The 12,202-nt window shown below is 34.9% G+C and overlaps 1 long non-coding RNA gene across 1 annotated transcript; it reads right to left on the reverse strand.

The window, feature by feature from the left end:
• Positions 1 to 7,863: 7,863 nt before the first annotated feature.
• Positions 7,864 to 8,565, reverse strand: LOC109827722. The gene is made up of 3 exons (XR_002243494.1): positions 8,332 to 8,565; positions 8,045 to 8,238; positions 7,864 to 7,931 (listed from the first exon to the last, which is right to left on the reverse strand). It is a non-coding gene; the product is annotated as an uncharacterized LOC109827722 (long non-coding RNA).
• Between the last annotated feature and the right edge of the window lie 3,637 nt (positions 8,566 to 12,202).

The raw sequence follows: 12,202 nt of genomic DNA on the forward strand, positions 1-12,202 counted from the left end.
CTTTGAAAGCAACTAGTTCGAGTTTATATTTCAGGAAGGGGAAAGGATCATCATCTTATAGATGACCCTCCTGTACCAGTTACTACCTCCTGAAAACAGGATGACACAAGTCTACTTCATCAAATTTGGAATAGCATAGAACTACAAGTTCTTCAGCTAGCAATTCAATATAATACAGTGAAACAAGTGTGGAAGTTTTTGGAACAATTGTACTCAGGCCGAGGACAAGCCAATCAGGCGTATGACGTCATTCAGAAGTTATATCAGAGCAGGATGGACGAACATAGTCAGACCTTTGAGGAGCATTATGGCAATCTCAATCGCTTCGCAGAGGAGTTGAGACAGATTTTTCTCATTACAAGGGATATTCAAAAAATGCAAGATTAGTGGGATCAACTAATGGTATTCACCTTTCTTGATTCTCTTCCATAGTCTTACAATTTAGCCAGACCACAAATTATTGGGAGATGTGTTATACGATCTTTAGCAGAGATGTATTACTTTTTGAGACCAGTCGTGCCAGCTTCGCCAGAAAGTACTATCGCAGAGTCTACAAATAGGTCTGCTCTCGCCACACGGAGTAGACAGACAACTAGTCGAGCGGGTGGACGTGGTGGAGGTCACTTTGGTAGATGTGGAGGATGCTTTGGAGCACGTGGTGGACGAGGTGATAGTTCACTAGGAGCTACAGGGGATGGTTCATATGGTCCCTCTATCTATTGTCATTATTGTAAGGAACCGGGTCACATGAAATTTTATTATCCTCAGCTACAGGGAAAACAACCCCAGAGTGCACATATGGCTACACAGAAGAGTCCTATGGATGAAGACACTCGTCACCAGTTTGAGCGATTTCAGCTCCAGTTATTTCAGCAAGTGAAGAATACTCAATCCTCTCCTACTACATCAACGCTTGCCCAGACAGGTAAACACACCACTTGCCTTACATCATTATCATCTCATACGTGGGTTATAGATTCAGGAGAAACTGATCATATGACTGGAAACTGAGGTATATTATCCTCCTATACACCTGCCACCTTATTTCCTTCAGTAGTATTGGCTAATGGATCCACCATACTTGTGGAGGGTGTTGGATCTGCCAACATTAATACCCTTCCACTTTCTTCTGTGCTATATCTTCCTCGTTTTCCATTTAATCTCTTATCTATCAGTAACATTACTAAAGTATTGAACTGTATGGTCATATTTTTTCCTAAATATTATATTTTTTAGGAACTTAAGACGAGGAAGAAGATTGGCGTTGGACGTGAACGGAACGGCTTGTACGAACTGAACTTTGCCCCTTCCCAAGTGGCATGTATCAGCTCTGTTGGCCTCTTTATTTTGATGATGTTTAACAAACAATTACCACTAATATTATTTATCTAGTGTTTGTATATTTCTATTTATTGTAGACAAACAACGAGTTGGAGGTTGGATGGATTGCGCTTCAACGATCAAATCCAATGGAGGTTAGCGGAATTGTGGAGTGAAGCCTATGCAATTCAAATTAAAGATCCAAGTTCTAGCTTCATCCGCAAGTGTACCAAGTTGAGCTACATCGAAGATCAATCAAGCTTGGGTATATTTAGTTTAGGTTTTATATTATGTGTGTTTGTACTTTAAGCTCAATCATATATACACACATATATTTGGTGTTTATATATATAGTTATATATATACATAAGTTTTGGTTTATGGACTTAACAATCATTGTATACATATTTTATTAAGTTTATAAAATCATTTCATAGGGTTTCAAAACATTGTTTATGTCAAAACATCAAATTTTATGCATATCATATTTTCATGTTTTGGACACAATTGCAAAATACATGAGTTTTCACAAATAGAAAATTTAATTTAAGAAATTCTTTTTCTAACATATTCAATTTCATGTTTATAAATGTTTTCCAAAGTTTTATCAATTTTGGAATTAATTTTCTATATTTATTTGAATTTACAAAATCAAGTTTTTAATAAGCTCATGTTCGTGCACATGTTCGTGCATGTTTTTACAAAACAAATGCGTTTTCACAATTGGGAAATGAGATTTGAAATTTTTCTTTGTTTACATGTTTATCATCATATATACAAACATTTCCCCAAGTTTTACTAATTTTGGAGTTTTTTTGTTATTTTCAATTGAATTTACAAAACTGAGTTTTCTGCATTTTTTCAGAAACTATATATCTATGTTCAAACATTTATTTCTCTCAACTGGAAAGCGATATTTCAGAAATGCTTTCTCTAAAATGTTTATCTACATGTCTAGAACCTTCCCTCAAAATTTTTTGATTTTTGGAGCTGATTTACTATTTTTAATTGATTTTACAAAGTTAGATATGTAAAATTCCAGAATCTATCAAAAACAGAAACTGTCTGTGAACAGTGCGGTCGACCGCTACAGTCGACCGTGATACAGTGTGGTCAACCGTCAAAGTTACCATTGTACAGTAATGGTAACTTGCTGATTTTTGTTTTTTTAGTGGGTTTTTTGGGTTGTTTTCTTCTACCCTATATATACCCCTTTGTCATAACTATTTTCTACTATTAAGGGATATTTTAAACAAGATTTTTCAAGAGTTTAAGTTTTGTTTAAGTGTGTGTTAAAAGTTTTAAGTTTGTGAAGATTGTTTCACAAGAAGAGGAGATCATATTTGGTTTGAGCTTTCCACTTCACATCTCCATCTCTCTTGTTCTATAGAAGTTTTCTCAACTCAATTATCTAGCTTGTTTACATTTACATTGTCATATTTATATTTCCTAGACTTTAATTGAGTTTGATTTTATTTCTCTTTGTTTACACACATTTACATTGTCATATTTATATTTCCTAGACTTTAATTGAGTTTGATTTTATTTCTCTTTGTTTACACACACAACCATTGAGCTTATTGTATTTGCATACATTGTATAATTGGGTTGTGGGATTGTGTGACTTAGAGAGTGAGCCTACATTGAGTTTTCATCTATTATAGAGAACAAATTTGTTACATTAAAAGTGTTGTAGAGTTTTCGGTTAACTAGAAAACCGTATTATGAGGTACGGAGTGTAGTCACATAGTGAGATTGTGAATGTTGATTGGTGAACATTGAAAACCGATATTGTGTGGTGTAAACGTTATTCGGGTGAGCGTAAAAAACCCGGTTGTGATAGTGGATTTCTCCTCGGGAGTGGGGAGTGGAGTCGTAGGACGGAAGGTCCGAACTCCGTGATCATATTGTGTGTTTGCATTGTTTATACTGCCCACTATCTAGTTTAGATTGTTTACCCTTGTGTCATTTATATATCCTTGCATGTATTTCACCATATATCTCATTGCTAGGATATATCCCTTGGTTCATATTACATATTCTTGCTCATAATATATTGTATATCTATCTTGTAAGAATAATTTATTAATAAGTTTTAATTATCATAAAATCAGATTAGATTAGCACAAGACCCTAATCACCCCCCTCTAGGGTCTAACAACTGGTATCAGAGCTTGGTGCTCTTTGATTTAAGGTCTAATCGCCTTGAGTTAAATATTCAAGTTATCTTTATGTGCTAATCTAATTTTTGATTTTTGTATCTTGCTTGCATACATACATTATGGATATGCATGGTGCACCTTATTTAGGCTATGCCATTAATATTGCTCCTTGTTTGGATAATTTCTCTTATGCCCAATGGTGTGTTAGATTTAAGCTATTTGTTGGATCTACACATTCTGATTTATGAGAAATTATAAATGATGCTTATATTATGCTCACTACGGAGAAATCCAAGTGGAATAAAAATAATCATCGAATGTTTACAATGAACAATATTTTCTTAGAATATTTGCTAAATGCTTTTGATTCATCTATGTCTAACAAGTTTTCTCATTTTGATAGTGCTTACAATTTATGGAAATTCATAGAAGCACATCAAGACAACTTCGAGGAAATCCGACACTGTTTGGAGGATTCTTCTTCAAGTGATATTGGAGCTTCTTCATGCACACGGCCACTAGGCGTTAGCCCTAGTGTGGTATGCAGTTCTGAATCCAATAATAATTTATCTAGTGATGAACTTGCTTGTGCATCTTAGAGATTATTGTATGCCTATAACAAATTGCATAAAGATTTTATTGATTTACAAAGCAAGCTTGATGTATTAGAATCCGATCATGAGAAATTAGCTTCCAAATTTAATATCATTACTCAAGAAAATGATGCTCTTAAAGAAAATAATGATATGTTAAATTTGAAAAATAATAATTTGAAATTGGATATTGCTAACTTGACTCATGACAAAAGTAATACCATGTTAGAAGTTGAGAACATAAAAAATAATACTGCTTATTTTATAAATGACTATTTATGTTCTACTTCTAATAAAAATGCATATGTTCCTAATAATGAAGATTTGAATCTTGTGAATAAACGCATTTCATCTTTAGATTCAACTTTGAAAACATGCATTAATAATCATAAGAATCTTATGGATATGTGTGTCAAATCTAAGTCAAAATCATCCACTCATTATGCACACATATATAACAAAGTTTATAAGTGTTCTATTTGCGGCCGAAAAGGCCATCTTACTAAATTTTGCTATGATGCACACAAACCTAAGAATGTTAATACTCCTTGTGCATCTCATGTAGCTTCATCATCATGTACACTTACACATTCACATGCTCATTCTCACAAAGTCTCCTTGTGCATCTCATGTAGCTTCATCATCATGTACACTTACACATTCACATGCTCATTCTCACAAAGTTCATCATAAGCATGCTAGTGTATGCTCATTCTCACAAAGTTCATCATAAGCATGCTAGTGTGGTCAAGTGTGATCATTGTGGTCGTTTTGGTCATTTGGCCGAATATTGTTTTGATTTGAAAAAGAAATCACATTTCCCAAATGCTTCTAATAGACCACATGTTTTTAAATGTGATTTTTATGGTAGGTTTGAACATCTTACAAAATTTTGTTATGATATACAAAAAGCTTCTAAGTTGTAATATGTTCCAAATAGACATTTGTTTAATGATGTTTCTCATTTGCAAAATAATTTTAAAAGACAATCTTTATTTGCAAATGATTCCCGTGCACGAGCTAATGGTCCACAAAAACAAATGGATCTCTTTCATTGCACAAATTACAATCGGAAGGGTCATTTGAGTGATTATTGCTTTGACCGTGTTAGTGCACCACATGTGCCCAAACGGGTTCATAACCCTAGGGCTTTAAGCTTAAATGATAAGCGTCATGTCCCTAAACTTTTTGGTACCAAGAATACTTGGGTACCAAAACAAATTTGATTTTTAAACCAAGAATTTTAGTGTTTTTCTTTTTCTTTTTTCTTTTTTCTTTTCCTGGTTTTGAAAATTATACTTTAAATTTTTGAACATGAAAACACTTCTTTTTATTGGACAAATTCTTTTGTTTTCATAATTATTAGTTTTGTTTTGATGAGAGGTTTGTATTTATATAACCCTCGGGTTTATTGGCTGTTTATTCCCAAATCTTGTTTACCGGGTACTAAAGTCCTTATATGAGTTAGAACAAGCTTAAGAGCTTGATATATTGTTACCTCTCTTGTATTTTGTCAAAAATTTTGTTTTGATTTATTGCTTTGAATTCATTATATAAGCACAAATAGATGATTCAAATTTCAAATATGCTTTATAATGTATTCTTTATGTGGTTTGATCAAGTTTTACAAAGAAATTTTTTTTTATTGATCTAACGTCATTTTTGGGCTTAAAATTTGATTTATGATTTCATTTGGTTAATTTGTTTTCATTTGAAAACTTTTTGCATGATTCTCATGTTCCTCTTATTTTGATTTCATAAATCTATTCTTATACACTATGTTTTTATAGTTGTGTAATGAGACACTTATTTCATAAGTAATACATCTTTATGTGTTCTCATTGTCTTTTTGTATGTGAGTGATATTTAGCATATTCATGTATGCTTGCTCACATGCTTGCCATGATCCTTTTATTGCTTATATTCTATATGGCTTTTTAATAGGGGGAGCAATCCCTATACTTGTTTGATACTCACCTATGCTTATTGATAGGGGGAGCTTTCGCTCTCTTAATTCTTTTGTCCCCTTTTTGTGTCATTCACTTGTCAGAGAACGACGCATTCCATGCTCGGACCAAGCATGTTGACGTGAAGCACCATGCCATACGGAGATGACAAAGTAGGAACGAGTTCAAGCTTGTGAAGATTGATACGTGGTACAATCTAGTCGATATGCTGACCAAGTCAGTTCCGCTCGAGAAGGTGAGGCTGTGTGCAGCCTCATATGGCCTTTGTTGAGAATGTTGATGACCGTGCAAGACGCCAAAGATACAAGACATCCGGATGATGCAACCAAGAGTGGTGTGAAGATATGATTGATATTCAATCAAATCTTCAAGTCGGAGATTGTTAACCAGCCATCATTTTTGACCCCAGCAACCTTTGTTGACATTAGGGAATTCGGTGGCCGTTTTTTGAGAAAATTGGAAAAGGTGATGGGTCCCACAAATATTTTATTATTAGTGACGGGTCCCACTAATAATATTTTATTTGTGCATAGTATTTCTGAAACACTATAAATAGGGCCCTAAACTCTTAAGGAAATCTCATCCCAGAAACAACTCCTCTTATAGAAGAGTAAGAGAAAACAAAGAGAGAGTTTGTGAGAGTTCTTGGAGTGTATCTGATCAAGAGAGGGTGTTCTCTTGGATCAATTCTTTTGGGATATAAAAGAATTTGGCGTCGTCGTTGCACCGTGGAGTAGCTCCGAAGGAGTGAACCACGTATATCTGTGAGTACTCTATGTTGAATTTTGTGCCTTTATTTTGTGATTAAGTCTCCGTTCGAGGCGTTATTATTAGGGTGAATCCTAACATGGGACTAACCTGGTATCTGAGCCGGGGTAGCTACTTGAGAAGCAGGTGAAGTAAAAGGCTGTCAAATATAACCAACAAGCTAGTTCTTACGAAATCATAATTTGCTAGTATCTATGTGAATAATTGGCAACAAGTAAAGATTTTCATGACTTACAGTTGTTTGAGCAATGTATGGAGTTGAAGATGTAGTGAATGGTGTGGAGGTAGTAGAAACCGCCGTCAAAGTTGAAGGGGTTGAGGTAAAAGTGCTAGGTGGTGTACTGAATTGTGAGCTTTGAGGCGCTACTATAGATTGAAAAAGTAGACATTGCCCGCACAATGGATGAAGTTGAAGGTGTATTGAATGGTGCGGCGTTTAAAACCCCATTCGAAGTTGAAGAGGTTGAGCTAAAAGAGCTAGATGATGTAGTGAACTGTGAGCTTTGAGGCGCTACGAAAGATTGAAAAAGTGGAGCTGTTGCCTGCACAAAGTATGGAGTTGAAGACGTATCGAATGGCGAGAAGGTGGTCAAAACCCCATTCGAAGTTGAAGAGATTGAGCTAAAAGAGCTAGGCATTATAAAGAATGGTAAGCATGAAACTGAATTGCTCAAGGAAATAAAGCCAGTAGCGAACGGGGTAAGTGTTGGCTTTTCTGAAAGGAATTGCTTCCTTTGGAGAAGGAAAACTAGGAATTTGGTTGGACAATGAATTAGAACTGGTCTGTGCAAAAGGATTAGTTCTGGTCAGTTCTGAAGTTGAGAATGTATGTTTGAAATTGAAAGATGTATTTGCACCGTTCTGTTGAAATGGGGAGAAAGCAGGGGTTTGGTTCGACAATATATTAGAACTGGTCTGTGCTAAAGGATTACTGGTTTGTCCTGAAGTTTGAGAATTTAGATGTGAAGTTGAATGATGGATTTTCATTGTTCTCCGCAAATGATGAGAATCTAGATGTTTGGTTGAAGATGAAGTAGAACTGGTTAGCAAAAAAGCATTACCTTTCTCTGGCGAGGGAAAACTACCAGTAGTTCCATGTTGTCCAGCAGAATTTGGGCCTCCTGACATTGATAATTCAATAAAAATTTAGAAAATCAGTCAAACTGTAATAACAAGGAAAAAAACAGTTATCGTTGAAGATGCGCCAAACGAAGTCAAAACCATGGTTTCCTACCTTTATCTCCGCATTGGTAGTCCAACCATCTAAGCTCCTCATGACTCTTATCTATGTACACAGGCATCATAGATATTGACTGCAGATAAATATTAGGCTGTTTATTGTCTAATCTTCAGTAAGTGTTGATGTATGCTTCGCCATCCTACCACCCCCTTGTTGAACACCAAATGTGAAATTTGTTGTTTGAGAACCTGCAAAAATAAAATATTTACAAATAGTCTTACTTTTAGTTACGAAAGGTAAATGCTTTTATAAAAGGCCCTAGTGAAAGAAAAAAAACTCACCATAGGTGGAGTTCTGGATGCCAAAGTCTCATGACGTAGTTCCAAATCTTTTACTACCAAAAGATGGTGTAGATGAACCAAACGAAGTCGACGATCCAGCTAAAGTAGGGCCAGTCATCGTAAATGATGGAGAAGTTGAAGTTCCAAAGAGAGAGGTACTTTGTGCACCGAAAGCTGGTGTACTTGTCGAAAACCCAAATGATGTTCCAGATGTACCAAATAATGAAGTTGTTGTAGACCCAAATGCTGAAGTATGTAGGATCTGAAATAGATACACTTGAACACTAGAGGGGGGGTGAATAGTGTTCTTTTAAAATTATTGCAAAGTAGATAATAAATTGCAAAGAAAAATGGCAATCTCAGAAATTTGCAAACACAAACACAAGGATTTTATACTGGTTCCACCAATCCGGTGTACATCCAGTCCCCAAGCAAATCCCGCTTGAGAGTTTTCACTATGATTTTGAATAAACTTACAAAATCAAACGCAAACCTGACCAATTTGCAAGTCCCTGCAAATTGCAACACCAATTGACAAACTCCTTGCCAATTTGAACCCTAATCTCTAAGCCAAGAGATTAACCCTCTCACAACCGAGAGAAAACTTGTTGAAGAAGAACACAATGATCCTATAAGCCTTGAATGTGTAATAATGTGCAGCAGTGGCTTAGGATTCTTTTAATCTCTGTAAAATTGCCTAATTGATTTGTTTTTGATGAAGGTATATAGGCAATTTCAGAAACTCTTCTTTTTCAGAAAATCAGAATGTTTTTCACTTGGAAAATTGCTCAAGAATCAAAGCTTATCGGTATGTATATGTCCGAAATTTTTCTTAACACATAACTTATATATAGCCCTTGAAAAGACAAGTTTTTAAAGTTTTAAAAACGTTTAAAAACGGCCAAAAACTGTCAGATATTCAAATTCTGAAAACTGAAAAACTGTCTCTTGTAGTCGACTACTGTAGTCATTAGTCGACTACACTGAGTTCAAACAGACTCTGTGTTTTCAGAAAGTGTTCTCAGTAGTCGACTATAATGCTCATTGGTCGACTACACTGAAATTTGACAGAAACTTGAAAACTGATATTTTCCTTCAGTAGTCGACTACTGTAGTCATTAGTCGACTACACTGTAAAAAGACAGAAACTTATAAATTAGAATTTGAGTTCAGTAGTCGACTATAATGATCATTAGTCGACTATACTGTAAAAATACAGAAACTTATGTTTCTGTCATACACCTCAGTAGTCGACTATAATCTCTATTAGTCGACTATACTGTAAATTGACAGAAACATGTATTTGAGTTCTATACATGAGTAGTCGACTACTATTCTAATTAGTCGACTACTAAGGTCAAAAATTCAGTAAAAAGAAGTTTTTATAATTAAGTTTTAACTACTATTCTAATGGTTAACATAGGGGATTTCTATAGTTCACCAACACACTAAGCCTGTGTTAGTGTGTTCTAAAATTGTGTGTGTGTGCGTGTGTGTGATCAAGGCTTGTACAAATATTCTAAGTAAAGAAAAAAATCAAATACATTATCTTTTGTTCTTCATTTTCTTCACTTCAAAATGCCTTGATATCCACTTGCACTTGTACAGATTCTGATAATGAAATCTGCATATGAAAGTTAGTGCACACACAATATAAATTGTTATCATCAAAACACTATCATGGAGATATGATATTCAACAAGTTTTATCCCTATTTTTTTATTCATCAACTTCCAAAATCACTCATATATTCGTAATACAAAGTAGTGTTTGTTTTCCTTTTTCACAACAATGTCGTGATACTCATGACATTGTCAATTGCATGTTTATTTATTTATTGGCCTACAAACCAAAGTCTTAGCGCTCATGCTCACTTCACTAAATTTTTTTTTCTATAAACCCAAAATACTTCATTGTACTATATTTATAATTGTAGTACACCCTGATTAACTCAAAATAAACTTTTGTTTTGTTTTTTTTCCTCTAAGCCTAAAGTTTTTCTCCATTGATTTCTGAATACACCCACATTCAAAGTTTTGATTCTTATATCTATAAACTCAAAGTTGTACCACACTTACTTTCAAACTCACCCATTTTTAAAGTTTTGTTAAGGGTTTTTGTCTACAAATCTGAAGTTTTACCTTATTTGTTTTTATAACTACCACTTCTGACGACACTCTTAAACTTGAAATACAAAATGGAGATATTTTTTGCCTTTTTTAACATTAATATTGTAACATGCAATGACTCCTCTCACACACGAGCTCTCTACTACAGGGCCACCTCTCCCTTCCAATCCCCAATTTATGCAGACTAGATCAAAGTCGGGAATTGTGAAACCGCATCATATATTGTCCTTCAATACAACACTTATCTAAACCAGTAAATTTCACACAAGCTTCCAAAGACATAAATTGGCAACACACAATGGTAGAAGAATTTAATGCAATCATCAAGAATAACATGTGACAATTGGTTTCGTATGATGAACGGAAAAATTTGGTTGGTTGTAAGTGGGTTTATAAGGTTAAATATAATTCAGATGGCTCTATTGAGTGGTACAAAACTCATTAAGTCTTTCATTAGCAAGCCTGTATTAATTTTCATGATACTTTTAGCCTTGTTGTCAAACCCACTACTATTCATCTTGTGCCCTCTTTGGGTATTTCATTTGGTTGGGTTATCCATCAACTCGATGTTAAGAATGCTTTTCTGCATTGTCTTCTTACCTTGGAGGTGTACATGAAACGACCTCCTAGTTTTGTTCATCAGTAGTTTCCAAACAATGTTTGCAAACTTAATAAGACGATTTATTGTCTCAAACAGGCTCCTCGTGCTTGGATTCATCGCTTTAGCAATTTCCTTCTATCCCTTGGTTTTCATTGCAACAAAACTGATTTCCTCCATGTTCGTTCATCGTCGAGGTTTTGATATTATTATCCTTCTTTTATAGGTTGACGATATTTCTCTTACAGGAAACTCATCTACTCTCATTCAATGCTTTATTTGCATATTATCTAATTAATTTGCTATGAAGGATCTTGGTTATATTCATTATTTTTTTTTTTGGTGTTCAAGTCACTCATACACCTGATATTCTATTTTATCTCAACATAAATATGTTCAGGACCTCTTATGTATTCTTCATACTCTTACTCCTCTACGCACCCTCATTGCAGCTAAAACTAATTTATCTCTTACTGATGGTGAGTTATTAGCAAATCCCTTTGTATATAGGAGCATGGTCGGTACTTTATAACATCTTACAATTACAAGGCTTGAGATTGCATTTGGTTTTCATGTTGTTTCTCAGTATATGCATGCTCCTTGTACCACTCATCTCCTTGCAGTCAAAAAACTTACAGGTACTTGCAAAACACCACCAATCATGGTCTCTCATTTAGCAAGGCCATCAGACAAACTCTTGTGGTTGCATATTCTAATGCTGATTGGGCAGGTTGCCCTGACAGCTTCCATTCCACCTCTGTTTATATGATATTTTTTGTCCTAATCTCATTTCTTGGCGCTCAAAAAAGCAACCTATCGTGTCAAAATCCTCGACGAAGGCTGAATATCGCGCCCTTGCATACACAATGGCTAAGACTCTATGGATTTGGCCCATCTTAGTCGAACTTGGGATTGTTCTTCGCCATCCTGTTACTCTTTCTTGTGATAATACTAGTGTCACCTACATCATGGCAAATCCTATTCTACATGATTGTAGCAAGCATACCAAGGTTGAGTATCACATTTTTGTGGGAGTTGTTCGTGGTGATTTGGTAGTTCAATATGTTCCCAAACAGCTTCAGCTTGCGGATATATTACTAAGGGATTATCTGCTCGATGCTTTACTTTTTTTAAAAACGAATCT

The sequence above is a fragment of the Asparagus officinalis genome, unplaced genomic scaffold, assembly GCF_001876935.1.
Source record: "Asparagus officinalis unplaced genomic scaffold, Aspof.V1 AsparagusV1_Un388, whole genome shotgun sequence".
Classification (NCBI taxonomy): domain Eukaryota; kingdom Viridiplantae; phylum Streptophyta; class Magnoliopsida; order Asparagales; family Asparagaceae; genus Asparagus; species Asparagus officinalis.